At 39.3% G+C, this 17322-nt stretch overlaps 1 long non-coding RNA gene across 3 annotated transcripts; it reads right to left on the reverse strand.

Moving 5' to 3' along the window:
* Positions 1–2317: 2317 nt before the first annotated feature.
* LOC310892487 lies at positions 2318–11305 on the reverse strand. 3 transcript variants are annotated; one of them, XR_014578175.1, is made up of 3 exons: positions 10780–11305; positions 8886–8989; positions 2318–6266 (listed from the first exon to the last, which is right to left on the reverse strand). It is a non-coding gene; the product is annotated as an uncharacterized lncRNA (long non-coding RNA). The 3 variants fall into 3 exon arrangements; XR_014578176.1 differs by having other exon boundaries at positions 10739–11305; XR_014578177.1 differs by lacking the exon at positions 10780–11305 and adding an exon at positions 10325–10383.
* Between the last annotated feature and the right edge of the window lie 6017 nt (positions 11306–17322).

Raw genomic sequence — 17322 nt, forward strand, 5'->3', positions numbered from 1 at the left:
CTGTAGAGCTGTGAAGTGTTTGCACAGGGGTCCTACCCACCAGCCAATCCCCAAAAAAGGACTGAACCTGTAATTTAAAAAACGCATCAACACAGCAAAGACCTCTGCTGGTAGCAAGCCCATCTCTGCTCACCCTGCAGCAAGAGGAGCATTTCCAGGGCAGCCTCAAAGGTGAAGTGTGGCATCAAATCATCACTTCCCATAGGCTCTTGCGACACTCCAGGTGAGAAGGCAAGAAAAGAAGAGGAATCTTTTCCTGTCTTTCATCTCAAATCTGTTTTTCATTTTTCCCTCCCTTCGTTTTACTTCCCAAGTAAATTTAGTTGACATGCAGGGTTGGCAGCTTTTATTGCTGCATCACGGTTCAGTTTTCTGAACAAAGTTTGTGTCTCTTTCTGAGGCAGGTGTTACTACCCCTTGTGATAACCAAAGGCTGGAGCTTTTAGGAAAAGGAATATAAAAATATTTCTAATAATGTCTTCATTTTTTTCCCCTCAAAAATTAATGAAACTAATGACTTGTAATAAAAAAGAAGTCATTTGCATGCAGCATTCATAGCCATAATGATGGAGGTGAATTAATACTTCTTTTAGTGTTAAGTTTCCATTTGCTATGTCTGTTCTCATTCTTTTTCTTCAGAAGATTATTGGAATCTATGTCATTACAGATAATTTTACTTCATTTTCCTTCTAATTCTTTATCATCTGAAGCAAGTGAGCCTAGGAAATATCAAAAGAGAAATAACCAAGGAGGTTTATCTTTGTCTGAATATCTAGAATACATGAGTGTAGCTCTACAAAATTCAGCAGAGTTTTTCTGAACACTGTAAATGGAAACTTCAGTATTGTCTCTGGCCCTAAGTTCAGAAAATATTCCAACTTGCCCTTTCTAATGATCATCATGGCCTACATCATTTCACCACAGGATCTCCCTTCATCCACATCTTAGGGGTCGGGTTAGAGGTAGGACATTGTAAAGGTATATTTTCCCAGTTAGCCTCTGTATACAGCATTTTAAAGAAACAGCAGTGGAAGGAAACTAATGGGGATATTCCAGCTCTTGAAACCCAAGTGAAAAAATCAGCCTCTTACCACATGTGCCAAGAGCAAAAATTAATCATTCCATATTTTACTCTGTTTTAGGTGTCCTTCCAAAATTTGTTACAGCCCATTTACCATTCATATGCAAAGCTAAGAAACATAAAATACCATCAGGCACAACTAAGAGGATAACACCTGTGAGCTGAATCCAAAAACGGGAACTTGGCTGACTAACTTCAGACATCTAAATGCAGACCTCAGATCTTTATAGCACCTCTACCAGCTTCCGACAAGCCAGCAGCATGTGCGTTCACTAGGGAGTTGTTAGAGAAAACAGCAGTTACTTGGTATTGCTAGTGTCTTAATGATCCTTCCAGCCAGCTTTAGTAAGAAAAACTAATTCCCTGTCAATTTTTTTTTCTTTTTAAATACAGGCCTTTAAATTGCCTTTTCTAACTCCAGCAAGCCTTTCTGCACAATTAGTCTCAAAGGAATGGAGGAGAGGGGGTATTTTTTCTGCAGGTGCTTGTGATTTGAAAGGCTAAGGAGCAGAAAAGCACTCAAATGCTCTGCCATCCCCTGAGTCCTTCCCATTTACTGGCTCCAGCAGCTGTATTTTGTGAATTCCCGTTCACGGACCCTTACAGATGGGTCTCCAAGTGCTGTGTTGTGAGTCCTCCTAGGTGGCTACACAGCTAAAAGATACAGTGATGTGACACACCGCAACACTCAGGTCCCTCTGTGGATCTTCTTGCAACTTGTGTTGCAGCCTTCTAATGATTCAATGGTTCTACCTGCGTTGACACAAAATACCAAATCTATCAATGGTTTCTGCAATGTTATGGTTATTAGCCAGCCTAAGATGTGCTTATTGAGAAGCAGTCATATTTGTCATTGTTCTATTAGCTACTTCAGCTTAAGTATCCATCTTAATGGAGAATGAAGCAGGGTTGAGAAGGCCAAAATGTCCGGTTGAAATATGGGAATTTTTCTTGTGGATGGAGAGAGAACATAATGAACATAGACATTACTCTTAATTTCTCCTTTTATTTTTGCGAATCAACGTGTGCTGACTGGTCCAAAATGGACCCAGTAAGCAGTTCTGTCTCAGCTCCTTCTTCGAAGTAGCCACCATTAGAGACGTGATGCTGAGGCTGTAGGAACAAAAGTACAACCCACACAGATGCTATGAAGTCCCTTCCATAAGTAACCTCACCATACAAAGGTGGTTTCCCAAAAAGGAATTCAGCTGTCATGGAAGAGCAGTGAAGGTACAGGAGAAATTTGATAGGGCCTTGTGAGAGCTAAGGAAATAAAACTGAGGCAGGACTGCATTCAGAATACTTTTAGGCATTCAAGGACAAGTGAAGAGCCTAAACAGGTCTTTGGATCTGGGCCACAGAGTATTGAAAACAAAGGTGATGAAGGACATCGGATTGTAAGTGGGCAGGCTGAATAAAGGAGGCTTATTCTGATGTAGAGTATGCAGGAGCATGCTTGCAAGCATTGGGACAGGAGCCAGCACAGATGAAGGTGAGGCTGAGATAATAAGAACAGAAATAAATGAGGAAAAGAAGCTTGAGACAGCAGGATCTGAAGGAGTGAGAGGCAGATGATAGTCCTTAGACCTCAGAACTAGAGACAGGCTGTGACACAGAAGGGGAAATCAATAGTGAGGCAGAAGAAGAATGGGGAGAGAGAGAAACTTTAGTTAGACTCTTTTTTTGTAAGAGATGACGAAGTAGTGTGAAGACGTGGCAATACAGTCTAGCAGCAACGCTAGGAATATTGTCAAGGAAAATAATATGGAGTGACTCTTGTCAGATAAATTTTCTCATAAGTTACATTACCAAAATAAAATCTCTATCATCATTAGAATCAACAGTGGAAAACAATTCACCTCTGACTACATGACAATCAAATCTGTACTTCAAGAATGCATTCCCAAAGGTGTTCATCCACACAACAAATTGCAAAGTTTTCTTGTCATTTGAAAAGAATGAAATTACTTGAAATATGAAAATTGCTGCTTTACTGTCAACATTTGCAGCCTTTTTTACACTGATTTTATATTTCTAATGTTTCAACATTTTAATGTCATTTCATCATTAAATTTTAGTTTCATAAAGGAAAAAGGACACGTGCAATCAGAAAAGGGGAAGGAATCATACAATCAGTATTGGTCATTATGGCCTGCACATCAGACTGGATTGTTGTAAAAGGTGGAGTAGAAGAAAGGTTAAGGTATTTTTGTTTGTTTATTTGTTTTGTTTGTTTGTTTGTTCCTTATGCAAGTAAAACTATGCCTGAAAATCCATTAAATGAAACTATTTTGAAACATCTTACAGAAAAATAGGTTGAAGGTAGTCATAGACAAATTAAAAAAAAAAATCCAAATAACTACTATTTATTTGGGAAAAAAAAAATCAATTTTCTCTTGAAGAAGGAGGCAAATTTTTAGGGAACATAATGCATTTGCTTCTGGAGAGATAGAGGGAAGAAGAAAAAAAAAAAAAAGACAGACTTTTCTGCAATTATCACATTCAAAATCATTGATTTCTTCCCAGTGTCCCAGGGTCAAGGCTATGGCCTCGAGGGAGGATGTGCTGCAAAGATTGTTATGGGTCACCCACACACTATGCTATTGAGAAGCAGTCTGGGAAAGCCTGTCACCACCAGGGTGAAAACACTGCCAAAGCAACAGCTTTTCCACTGTGGATGTAGCCTGGTTCCCATTGCTCCCTGCTCCTGGGACTTCTTCCCCAGCAAAACAAATAAAGGAAACACAGAAAGCTCCTTAAAGTTACAGCCATCTTTCCAGCATTCCACAAGGATTCCTGAACAAAGACCTACTGTCTTCCAGGCTAAATTATCGAATGCAAACCTGCATTATTTTCTGAGTAATCCTCCTCTGCTCTGAAGCACCTCTCAGCTGGAGAAACTTCTCTGAATATGGTGAAAAAACATCAAGCTTGAGTAACTTTGCTGCAGGCCTTTTAATAGTGAGAATAACAAGCAATACAATCCCATTCATTCTCCCTGCTGTACAGGTAACTTGCTATATACACACATTTTCTACATATTAAGAGAGAGGCCTCAGATTTTGGGACAATAGTGAAGCAATTGCTGTTCATTTCCATGAATGAAAGAAGATCCACAAAGGCCTGTAAGATCTACCTAATATCTATAAGCAAGTTTCAGAAGACAGATTCTTTAATCCCATGTGAAAATTTTTTTTACCTTTCAGAAATTGATACAGATTGCTCTCTGCAGTTATAGGACACCATGACAAAATGATTATGCTTGGGTATGATTAGAGCAGGAATTCCTTTTCAATTATATTCTGTGATCAGAAATGAGCTGAGGACGTGTGTTCCCACCCACTAAAAGCAGGAAGCACAAGGGCTTCTTTATGTATTTAGCATTACATGAGACACAAAAGCAGTCTCTGTGAGAGGGAGACATCACTTGCCATCACCATTCCAGTAGGTTTTCTCAGACTCAGTTTTTTCTTACCAAAATTTAAGACTTTACTTTTTTACTGTTGCTATAGTCTTTGTAGCTGTTCTTCTATCTACACTCTACCCTCTTCCTTCTCTCTAAGCGTCTCATGAAACACTTTCAGAGGTTATCCCTCCCTTACCATCACCAACTCATGTTGTTCCATCCAGTGTTGTTTTTCCATAGTAAAAATCCCTCAAAAGTACCTTAGGACCAACTATACAGGACTGTTGTTCACACTGAGATGGTAGCAGATGACTAGGTGATTTTGATAACCCCATAACCTACTTGTCTGCATTTAGTGGCTAAGCATCTCATTACAAACTTGTCTTGGGATCATATGGGCATATCTGTACTGAGCAGCTTGATGCGGCATGGAGGATCCTTGCCAAGATGAAGTTGTTTTGATAAACACTTTCATAGCAGAGCAGCTCCACTCAGGTGAACTACCTCAGGCCCTGGAGATGATAACCCCTTGAGCATGGCACTGAACCAGGCTCTTGGTGCAGCTATAGAGCCTCCAGCCTGAGAGACTGCACCAGATACCCACCCAGGGATGACAGCCCAGTGCTGCCTGACATACGGCAGACTTCCCAAATCATCATTCAGGTGCAGTGGTGCTCAGGATCATCATTCACTCAGGCACTTCAAAAAACCAAATGTCCCCTTCTTTGCCCATCAGTATTCATGTTGTGGTGCTTCCAAATGCTTCTGAAAACATTCAGTTCTTTTCTTTGTATTTGATATCTTTAAGGACAATGATTCTTCCATTGACTTTATGTACAAACTTCACTTCCTTTAAACACAGAAAATCATATGAATAGGATAAGCACATTTGGGTTGTGTCATTTTTCCCCTTCAAGAATTCCCTGTTCCCAGGCATAGAGATGTTTAAACTTCTCAGTTAAATAGATGCCATTTTTTCCCTTAACATTAGCAAAACAAACATTTTTCACTATTTCTTCATTTATGAAATATTAACAGTGCTTCTCTGATCCTTTTTCCAAATAAGGTAAATAATAATAATAAAATAGCAAACATTACATGGAAGAGTTGAACATAAAAGGCTAAAGTCTGGTGAAATTATAAGCCTTGAAAAAAAATATTAACAAGTTAAAGCATAAATTAGATTTTGCCAGACCAAGAGTCACGGCCCCAGATGAGACCATGACAGCTAAATGAGCTTTCGGAAGCTAAACAGAAAAATAACTCTTGGAGGTCGCAAGCCTGATGAAAACAGGGCTTATGTGCAGAAGATCCATCTTACTCCCAGGAAAGATCAGGAACTGTGGTAAAGAGCAAAGTGAGTTCCCTTGGCTGTGAAAGTAATGTGGAATGAGAGAAAAAAAATGTGTGGGAAATGTAGCAGCTCTGACAGAAGCCAGAAATTAAAACACTAGAGGTGAAATCCTGGCTCCTGTCAGGTTGGATACTGACTTCAGTGACTTGAGGCTATGTTGTGCATCTGTATACCACAAGGTAGGAAAAAAAAAAAAGCATCTGCTTGATTCCTTGAATTGTACTCTTTCAAGTTGTGTTTTGCTCAGTTCTGTTTTGATCTTTGCATCGGCTTTGTGTTCAACGGAAGCTGCTTCTCTGTTGTTTTGCTTCATCATCAGTGGTGCCCTGTTGCTGCGGGGCTTGGCGGAGAGGGGGAGAGCAGTGATGGCAGCTCGGTGCCTGCTCCTTCTGGGCTCCGTGGAGAGCTCAGAAAAGCTTTTGAGGCTTCCGTAGCCATGTGGAGGAAAGATAAACATTAGGTAACTCTTATCATAGAAAAAGAGGCTCGAGGAGATTACAGAGAACAAACAGAATAACACAGCACTACTTCAAAAAAACACTAACCAAAAGTGCATTTTCCCGTGAAACACCCGTACAAGAAAGCCTCTTTTGTTCTGGGGTGTGCAGGAAGCGCAGCAGCTGTATTATCATCTTGTACCACCTTGCATGGAAGAAATCCAGGTCTGAGAGTCCCAGCTATGCTCAAACAGAGCCACATGGCACCTGGCAGCTCCCCTGGAAAGAGGATGCTGCACCCGGAGATGTGGAGGGATCTATGCCAGCTCTTCCAAGTCCTGAAAATGTGGAAGTGCATGGAAAATGGCCACAGCCAGGGAGTGATGCAGGGCTGCACCTCCGAGGTCCCCAGGAGGAGGTGGGGTGAGGTGCTGTGCCGTCTGAGGATAGGCATCAGGAATGGGGTAACAAGGGACGAAACATGCACCTTGCCTTTGAAAACAGAGTTCACCTGGGTGAACTCTGGCCTCAGTGAAAATCAGCAGGAGTTTGTTATGCATTTCTACACACCTCTGTCCTAACACAATAGCACTGGCTAAAATATTCCAATCCCTATTTAGTCTTTACATGACAATGAGCCTAGATAGACAATCTGGTATTTACCCAAAGCTCCCACTGATTTCAGTGGCAGCTGGGATTGCTCAGCAGCTCTGAAAATTTGGCTTCTTATATTTAGATATATAAATATGGAGTTAGGAACCTAATTTTAGATACTCAGACTGGAAAATTTTGGCCCTAATATTCTATATTGGCTCCTTTTCCACCACATTCAAAAAAAAATTTGAGGAAAATCATTATAAATCTTCATACCATCTAAGAGCATTATGGATAAATGGTGATATCATATTTTTTTTTCTCAAAATATTTTGTTTATATATACCTTTGCTGTCTTTACAAATAGCTGTAACTTCCAAACCAGTGCTTTAGAATTAACTTCAACCATATAAATGTGGCTATATTAAGAAAAGAAGAAAACAAAAATCCACATCACTACGGCTTTATTTCATAAGGTTTAATTTCAGAATATTTTATTTTCTGGAGTAGCAAAATTTCTCTGGGCCTTGAGGCAATGGATGCATATCTACTAACTTTCAAAGAGGAAATATATCACTGTGATTTTTTTTTCCTAGAAGGTACAACACCAGTCATACTGTGATGCATGTCCTTTGCCTAATTCTCCTTTTATTTTTTTACTTTTTTTTCTTCTGGTAAATTCTCTGTATTATATTTTAAATAATATTTTTAATATAACAATCCAACTGAATTATTGAGGCCTACTTCTTCATACCTGTAACTTCACATGGATTTCTTATAAAGACCCTGAGACATAGACATCCTTCATTATATACATCAGCTGTGCAGCAGTACAATTTTCATTTAATTCTCCTGTGCTTTGCAAACAGAGGATAAAAACCCATGTTTTTTCTTGATTTTTTTTCTTAATACATAAATACAAAAATTGATAACTTCCTGAAAAGTTGTCTCAGTGAAGAAATACCTTATTTATTTGGCTGGAACACCTGATCTGACCAAACAGACACATGTTGAGCTGTTACTGCTGTTGGAAGAGAGCTGTGACATTGCAAAAACACTTTACCAGCTCTCTCTGCTCTGCTGCAGGTCCCCACAGGGCCTGCTGATGGGACTGTGCGCATGGACCTATCTACCTTACTGAGTCTGCATGGACCCATTCTGCTCCACTGATTACATGCACAGACAACTTTTGCTTTAGTTACTGTGTGCATGGACCATATCTGCTTTAGTGACAAGTCAGACAGTTCAATCCACCCATCAGCTAAAGGGGAGAGGGGTGCCCACACCTGCCATCCTTTCTGCTCTGCTGGGGGAGGCTGGGCTGGGTGACCTCCAACAGAAGATGGCTACCCAAGGCAGTAATTATTCCTTTGCTCTTTGTTCCTCTTTTAAATTTTCTGTTCTGCTTACAGGGACTGTTGATTTTTTTTTTCTCCCTTCTCTTTTTCCTTTATTTATTTATTTATTGCTTATGTCTGATCCATGAGCAATTCTTCTAGTTCCTTCACCTTCTTCCTCTCTCTCAAACAGATTTCCATTTCTTCATAAAAAACTGATCCCCATCTCATCATCCCTCTTATTCATCTAAGTCTAAGATTTCTGTAGGGCTTCCTTACGTGACGAGCATGAAAGCCACCCTCCCTGCCTGACTTTCTTTAGAAGTTATAAATTTGCAAGCACAACCTACCCTGGCTGTAAACCCCTGGGTATCTTTGTAAACTGAATGCTGATCAGAGCCGTCCACGGAGCCCTGAAAATATGCTCAGTCACGCAGTAGCAGGGGTACAAGTGGTGCATGAACGAATTGAGAAGGTGAGAGGTGGCCATGGCTGGAGGAGAGATGGGAATTGTGGGAGGGATGTGGGCTCTACGATAAGAGCCTTGGCTGCCTGTTGGAAGAAGTGAGAGAGTCTAAAGGATTTCTTGCAGGATGGAAAGAAATAAAAGCAGAGACAGGATGAATTAAGCAAAGATACGTTGCAGTTATATATCCAAATACACATGGATGCTCACCTAAACTAAGCAGAGGTCCAGGATCCTTGGTAGTTCTGCAGTCACTCTAATCACCAGGTTCACACTTCCAAGGTCACATTTTAAAGGAATAGTTAACATATTTTCTGTAGGGGTACAGTCAGGGAGAAGTTCACCTTTTAACTTACAGCAAAGGTAATTCCTCTATATGGAGTCTTCTGGGAGAAACTGAGTTTTTTATGAGCTACTCAGGTGTTTCATATACAAAATGCTTTTCATTTTTCAAATTGGCTCTCTCCTTCACTGCCTTTTGCATGTTTTCTGAGTTAGAATTGTTTGGGATCTTTGACATTAATTTGTTTAACAAATATAGAGAGCTCTGACCTCTCTGCTTAGCATATTTAAGAGGCAATCTTGATAAAAGATTGGCACAGGAACTGAAGTTACACAAAAGCTGTTTATACTGAAACCAAACTGGGAGAAGCATAGACATCATGCTGATGTTTGGCAATGGGACCACTCAAACGATTAGGAAGGGGCACACAACTGTTTCCCAAACACATTGAATATAGGTTTATCAAAAGTAGAAAACATTTCCCAGTACAAGTGGTTCTTCTATGATTCCTTTTCTCATGGAAAGGAACATATTTAATCTCATTTATTATTTTGGACAACAGTGTTGTTGTTTAATAGGTACGTATGATCACATAGCTTGTAATTTAAAAAAAAAAAAAAGAAAAAAGAAAAAGGAAAAGGAAGCAAAAACCAGAATTCACATAAAGTTGCTCTACTTTGATAGGTATATATGTTATTATTTATGGGAACCAGACAAAGTATTCATGCAGTATGAGGCAGTTTGCACTGCAGATCCATGTGATCACAATACTGCTGAAGAGGGAATATAACAGGACAAAACTTCTGGCTGCCTACAGGAAAGAAATTGATAGCAGACCTGCAGAAGCCTTACACTGGAGCTCTAGGACTACTCAAAGACCTTAATTTTTCCTTTTCTATTTACAGAAAGTCAAAAGTCACCCACTCAGCTACTCCCTACAGCATTTTCTGCCTTCTCTAAGCTGCCAGACAGCAGCAAACTGCCAGCAGGATAACTGACAAAAGCATTTATTTCCTCAACCTCAGGCTGAGATTGCACACTCGGACTACGAGTTCCCCAGACACATTGATTACAGCCACAAAGCCTGAGTGGTTTTCAGCTAACAAAGCACTGCAAGAGCAGCAAGGGCTGCTCTGCTGCTCCTCCACCCCTGCATCTCCGCAGGCAGGTGTAACTAAGGGCAGAACCAGCCATGGGGGCAATCAAAGTTTTACTTATACCCATCTTCAGGATGCAGCTGAACAAAGGTGAGGCAGCAAAACAACTCCATTTTTATCGCTATGTCAGGTATGTGTGTGAAGCTCTAGTTTCGTTTCTCTGGTGTTGTCTACAGAGGCACCCATCAAGCAATGCCAGACTCAGTGACCTGATTTTTAACCCAGGCACAGCCTCTAGTCTCTGTCAGTTCAAGTGTGACCAGGTGCTGAAAGAGCAAACATGAGGAAAATAATGATCTGGCACAGTTTCTGAAAGTGTAGAAGTAATCTGTTTCTAAAGAGGAACCCTGCAGCCTGGAGCATTTAACAGGGTTTTGTCTTTTGTGCACGCAGACAGGACCAATATTTAGCTGAGGATAAGACTACCGGAGAACTTTAGCTTTACTTCTTAAACAACCTATAAATCTGCCTGTTTACCCTGAAAACTCTTAAAACAAAAGATGAGGGTGCAGAAACACAAACTACCAAGCCTCCAGAAATAATTTTCTCGACAACAAACCACTTCAGACCATTCCTTCTTCTATAACTCAACAAGTTATAACACAAAGTAACTCCAATTTTACCCCTTAATGCCAGAGCAGCAGAGGACCAGGCAGCACCCTACCTTCCTGTGCTGTCCACCCAACAGAGCTTCCCAAGCTGCCTCACAATGTTTTAAGAGTCGCTTTGGCACAGGCGGTGGTTTTGCAGAAGATGACAGCAGGGGTGGGGCACCACCAGCACCATCCTTTCAAAGATTTCCAGCCAGCAGCAAAGTTTCATCCTATCAGCTGTTCCTCCTTGGAACAAAAAGGGGATGGTTTGCTGACAAGCCAAATTATGGCTGTAGTGGCTGCTGCCGGGAGCTTTTACAATGGAATTGATTGTGTGCGGTGAAAAGGGTTTGAATGTGAGCAGATAGGAACCAAGATGCGTAAGAATGCTAGTGTTAGGCTTTCTGCTATTGAAACGGCAGCTAGTGAGGAGCAGCTGTGGTTATCTAAAAACACTCGTGCATGGAAGAACAATTTTTCTTCAAAAATCTGAAAGAAACTCTAATGATGAATCATAGGCCAGGCTATAAATAAAACATGACTATGGATTTGCAGACCCAGAAACATTCTCATTAGAGAATGTTTTTTTAGGGCCAAATTGCCTCATTTTTTTTTTTTTTTAATCTATCAGAATCGTTTTGGAATAATTACTTCCATGATGTCAAATCCCTTGTAATGCACAGTGGAGTTTGTTGCATGACATGTGATGAGCATTAAGGTTAAGCAAATGAGCCTGGCTAATTATCTGCTAATCAGCATGACTCACCAGCATAATACATTCATAAGTTTACATCCTTTTTCTATAGATACTAAATGAGGGTAGGGAAGAGCTGCCCCTCCTCAGACTTCCTTGTGCTGAAGAGCTGAATGCTTTCCTGAATGTTTTTCCTTATCTTTCAGACAAAAAGGTTTTCTTTGTCTAGTGAAAAAGAAGGATCAGGGTCAAGATCAATAGTGTAGCGACAAGTACTGGTAATAATTATAGGTAGTTATAGTTACCAGTAGTACCCATTCTTGCTAAAGAACACAAAATTATCCCAGAAGAAAACTGAAAAATCTGTGAAGGATTATAAAAGTTAGGATAGAAGGAACCTGCCATTCATCAGACTTTGTACAATTTGGTACCTAGATGGCAAACTTCTGAAATCTCATCTTCTGCACATATACTGTGTCTGGTATGGGACTCAGAAACCAGGACTCAGAAAGAGTTTAATAATGTTTTGAAGGCAGATCTTCATTATTGTCTTGTACCATAATCAGCATAGACAGACTTTATTGTCCTCAAAGTCCCACTGAATTCTGCAAGACAGCATACAGGTATGGCTAACTGCATATTCACGTCTCATTCAGGTCTCATGGTTTGAAGTAATGAGAAATATGTTCAGACATCACTTTCATTTGAAAGTGTGAATTTAAGCCTGGCAAGAAATTTCAGTTGGTTCTCAATTTGTTTTTTATACCAGTCTTATTTTAACTGGTTCAACCAGTTATGGCATGTAGCAATAAAAGCATACCAGATTATTGGATCGTCAGCCTTCCTGATGTTTCTGCAGGTGAGCATTGATAAGCTTTTTATCCTGAGAAGTTCTTTAATGTTATCTTCAAACTTCTCTCTTGCCCTGGTTCCAAAGATGATGTTGTCTGTATAAAAGATCATTAAGAGATTGTCAGGCTGAATTGAAAATATGGATATCCACGAAAGTGTTAATATGTAAACCATGTTTAGCCAGCCATTCCACCAAAAGTATAGATAAACACATTTATTTAGGTTAGAGATAGTTAAATTGGGCTCTTTCTATTACAAGATATTTCTGGTTTGTTTGGTTTTTTTTATATATGTATTTTAAAAAGTGAAGTATTTTTCAACATTTCACATGTCAATAAGCAAATGAGATTCATTGAACCTGTCAGCAACATCTTGCAATAAAATTTTCATTAAAACGAAGATATTTTACATTGATATATTTACTTTCTTTTCTTTCAAGCATCATAGCCTCACTACATGTCGTTTCAAAGGGTTTGGATATTTTCTGGTTTGAAATCAATGGTGCAAATATCTTCTGAATTTTCTTCATATGTAAAATTGGCTTCTTCCCAGTTCTCCAGTACCATCATACAGCCAAGCAGGTTTGCTTCTGCTCAAGGAGTGTAATCCCTGTGCCACGTCAGGTAATACGTTCTCAACTACAACCTTTCCTTTATGCCTGGAATATCTCAGCTGAGAATTTGCAGCTGAGGAGCAACAACCAGCACATAAGCTGAATGCTTAAGTGCCTATCAGGGATGAAAAGGCAAAGGATGTGGTTATTCTGATTTAGAAATCTTCTGTATCTGGATAGTCTATGTACCTTGTTACAGAAATTCTGTGTCCCCAGCTGCTTTCACCTTGACCAAGTCAGAATTTTTGGTACTGCATTTGTCAAGACAACACCGAATGTGAAGGAAAAGGAGCAGACCTCTTCAGTTAATGAGCTATTGCTGGGTAGCCGGCAGATGCAGTAATGGCAATTTTGTCTTAGTCAACAATTCAATTCTGCTGTTTATGAAAGCTGCTTATCTAGTTTTTGAATGCCATTTTTTTTTATTGTTCTTGTCTATTTATTCAAACCTTCCCCCAGAGAGTTTTGAAACTCCCTGGTAAGTTCATGTTTCTTCATCTCTCTCCCCCTCTCTCTCATTACTTGTACCTGCTACCAGAAACTGATAGCACAAAACTGCTTATATTGTCATCTGAAGCATAAGTAAGATATATAGCGTATGCTCTCTGAGTCAAAAAATCCGGGTTTTGTTCCACTGGGATCCAATACAGTGTTCAAATTCAATCTACTAGCTTGCCATATGGATAAGCCCTGCTTAAAGAGATGCCATCTGTCTAGCTATATGCAGACGTGTTCATACTTTCTATTTTAAGCTTTTTCTCCCAGTTCTTAAAGTTGTTTCTGTTTCAGCAGTTGATTGGTCACCTGATCGGTTATAGTAGGTTTTATGAATTAGTCAGATACTGTGCATGTGTTTTGCCAGAAACCCTGTTGCATGCTGATGACAGAAAGCTTTCTCAGAAGGCACTGCCAGCTATCAACTCTCCATCTCATAGCAACCCTCAGGTGGCCACAGGGTGCACTGTGCTGTGTTCCTGGGGTATCCCTAAGGAGGTACAACACCACGGTCATGCGCTGCCTGCTGGCACCCACACATCTTGGATACCAGGATTCCATGAGACCGAGAAAATGGCCAGATTAGTGGTTTAGGTTGAGAACATATGTTGCATCAACCAAAGTAAATATTTTGTAGATGAATGGGAAGCAGCCTCTTTTTCCTATAGTTGCGAGAATTTATTTATTTTAAGAAAAACATTTACTTATTCTAAAATTTATGAGAGTGTCTTTTTTGTTGTTGTTAGCTAATAAAATACTATCAAATCACTGAAATTAATAAAGCGGCCATAAGTGATTCCCAGCATGGATAAGTTCAGAAAGCTGACGACACAAGCCAAACCTTCAGTATTGGTTTTTCCATTGAATTAACTCCTGGGCTTAGTAATCACTATTGAGAAACTTCCAGTGATTTAAAAAGGAATCAGCATTCTACCTGGTATTTTATCAAAATTATCAGAAAAAATAGTGGCCTTCTACTGTTATGAAAGTATTATTTAACTCAGTTTCCAAATGTCCCATGACAGAATTTCTATTACACCACAGGCAGAGCAGGACAGGTTTTAGGACAAGCTTTTCATGCTTTTTCATGTTGCTATTTTTAGTGAATAGACTCTGAATTAGAACATTGCATTCTCTCCGTGATTCTTGGAGGAGGCTGTCAATGGAAGAATTGATGACCATGGAAGAAATTCAAAGGTAATTAAATGATAAAGAAAAGCATTTTGTTTGATAGACCCATTCCTCTGCCACCAGCAGGAAGATGAAATAAAGGATATCTATTGTAAATATCAAAAGCTAGGTCACAGAGACACAGATAGCTGCACTACAAAGATCTCCAGTAACAAACTTATATACTGATCACTCATATATACTGATCACAAACATAAACAAGCAACTCACTTGAAAAATTCTGAACAGATTTCCCCCACAAGAAAATATATATATATATATAACTGCATGCATAATTGTCTCTCAATAGCTGCACAGACAAACCTAAAAAAAATAAATATCTCAAATCATCCACACTGCACTGAATTTCAAGTCACTTAGCACTGAATATACTTGGATACTCTGAATGACAACAATGCTGCTAGACTAATAGTAAGTAACAGGATATCAGTTCCTGTTTTAGGGTGAACATAGTTTTGATGGAGTAACTGGGATCTTTAGGAATCTTCATGGAATGGAAACAAAATATTAATAGGAAAGTTTAAATTTCAAAATGCATTTTTAATTAAAATGGATGATTTTCTGATTCTCTTAACCTGAGTGAAAACATTAGGTGATTTACTAGCTCAAATATTACTAGAAAAAAAAAAAAAACCACACACACACAGTAAAATGTTCTTTGTTTTGTATTTCAGGTGTATGATTATCCAAAATGCTTGTGTTAAAAACAAAATAAATTAACCAACATTCTCTTGATTTTTCAGTTGGAAGTCTGTAATTTTAAAATATTATAAGCAAACATTTTCCTAAAAAATCTAGCTCTTGGGTCTAATTAGTGGGATATCTTTTTTTAAATGGGCAATTTCATAATTGCTTTTGTTTCTCTCTCCTTGAACTACTGTATTTGCAGTGTCATGTTAAATGTTTCAGAAGCAGATAACCAGAGATCAAACACTTCAGTGTTTAGATACTTTGAGAAACAGTTTATCCAAAAAAAAATCCAAGATAGACCACTGATGTTAATAAAAAGCTTAGGGACCCTGTGACTAATTCTGGTTTGCAATATGACATTGAAATATTGCCAGCAGACAAGACTGTTGTGTGGTATTTCTGAGAGTAAAAGGTAACAAGACGCTGACAAATGTTATGCACAGCTCCATAAATTAAAACATGATAATTTTGCCTTGCTAGAATAATGATGATGATGAGAGGAATTAAGTGTATGATTAAGAATCAATTTCCTTACACTTGAGAAGTCTCAGGCAGGCACTTTAGCTTCCACCCAGTGGCAACTGCTCGTCTCTTTTTGGCACAGAGAAACCAGCCTGTGCAGAACTCAGGCCACCATGTGCCCTGTCACATCTCAGCCTGGACAAATCCCCCTCTGCTGTTGGAGATTGTTGCCAAATCCTAGAGGAGATCCTTGTTAGTCACTGAGAAGCCAGCCACTGCCACCAGTCTAGTATGAAATTGAAAATTCTGCCAAGGGAAAGGCAGAATTTTGAAAGAAAGACACAAAAGACATAATGGTGAATGAAAGGTCTTTAATAAAAAGGACCTGTCCTTTTAAAAGCAATAGACAAGTTTGGCAAATGCAGCTGGAGGGAAATCATGATTCTCTAAACTATGGAGATTTTTGTGCAGTGTAGCAAACAAGGATGCCCTCCACTCATGTCGTCACATCACCACCACCCCCCCAGCTGTTTCCCTATTCACTGCTCTCACTCAGCAGGTCCATCTTGTTCAGCATGTTGCTGCAATGCTGGCATTTGCCCATATCTTCCTTAAATTCTGACTTCAGGGACAGACCTGGCATTATTGTGATTTACTATGCAGGAATTTTGTACAGCACATTTGGGGCACAGTAGTCCTGTCTGTACATCTTCACCTCCATGCAGTTATTTCATGTAGATACTTGGCTCATGAGTACACACCTAAAATATTTCAGAGAAACAAACACATTCCTAAAATATTATGCGGTGTGAAATCTTGCAGCTTGCAAAAAGACACTTCCCCAGACCACAGGGAGTTCGTAGCGAAAAGATTAGTATATTTCAGACTTAACCCCTGCTCCTGGATTTTCTGCTCTTTCGATATGCACCCACCTGTTGCCATGGTTTCCAGTGCCAGTTGCATCTTTGTCTCATATTTGTCTTTTTCAGATATATACTTTCTATAACAGACATCTGGTTCCTTATTCTGGGTAGAGCTGTCTGGTCCAGACACTCTCTTTGACTCCTCCCCGGCCATGCTCAGCCAACTGAATTTGGCCTTAATGAGCTTTCTGTGCATAATGAGGCTGTATTTTTTTTTGCACTGTTTTCAATGGTGAAATGCATTTCTGAAATGGTAAATTTCACATCAATACAGCTCCATAAAATGCATTGGCCGTTGCCAAAAATACACATCTTGCTTGGACACAAAATGCTACTTCATTCCTTTATCTCAGAATCCTTGAAAAAAGCTTAAAGTAGAATGGCTTCTTTCTCCTTCTGAATTACTTCATCCTACATCACTTACCAAAAACTTACAGTGAGTCAAACCATCTTTTTTTTTGCCTTAAGAATTTTTTGCTTTAACTTCACACAGCATTAGGCCAGATGAATATCAAGATTTATTGGCAGAGGGATCTCAGCCTATGAATTCTCACTGAACAGATAATAAATCTTCCTGCTCACCAGAAAGATCTCAGATTCCCTATGGTTACCGGCTTTCAGTGTAAGCAAGGTCAAAATCCATCTGACTTTTTTTTCTTATTTTTTTTTTTAGAACCATCATAAATTAGAAATT

The sequence above is a fragment of the Anser anser genome (genome assembly GCF_964211835.1).
Source record: "Anser anser genome assembly, chromosome: 1".
In the NCBI taxonomy this organism is placed as follows: domain Eukaryota; kingdom Metazoa; phylum Chordata; class Aves; order Anseriformes; family Anatidae; genus Anser; species Anser anser.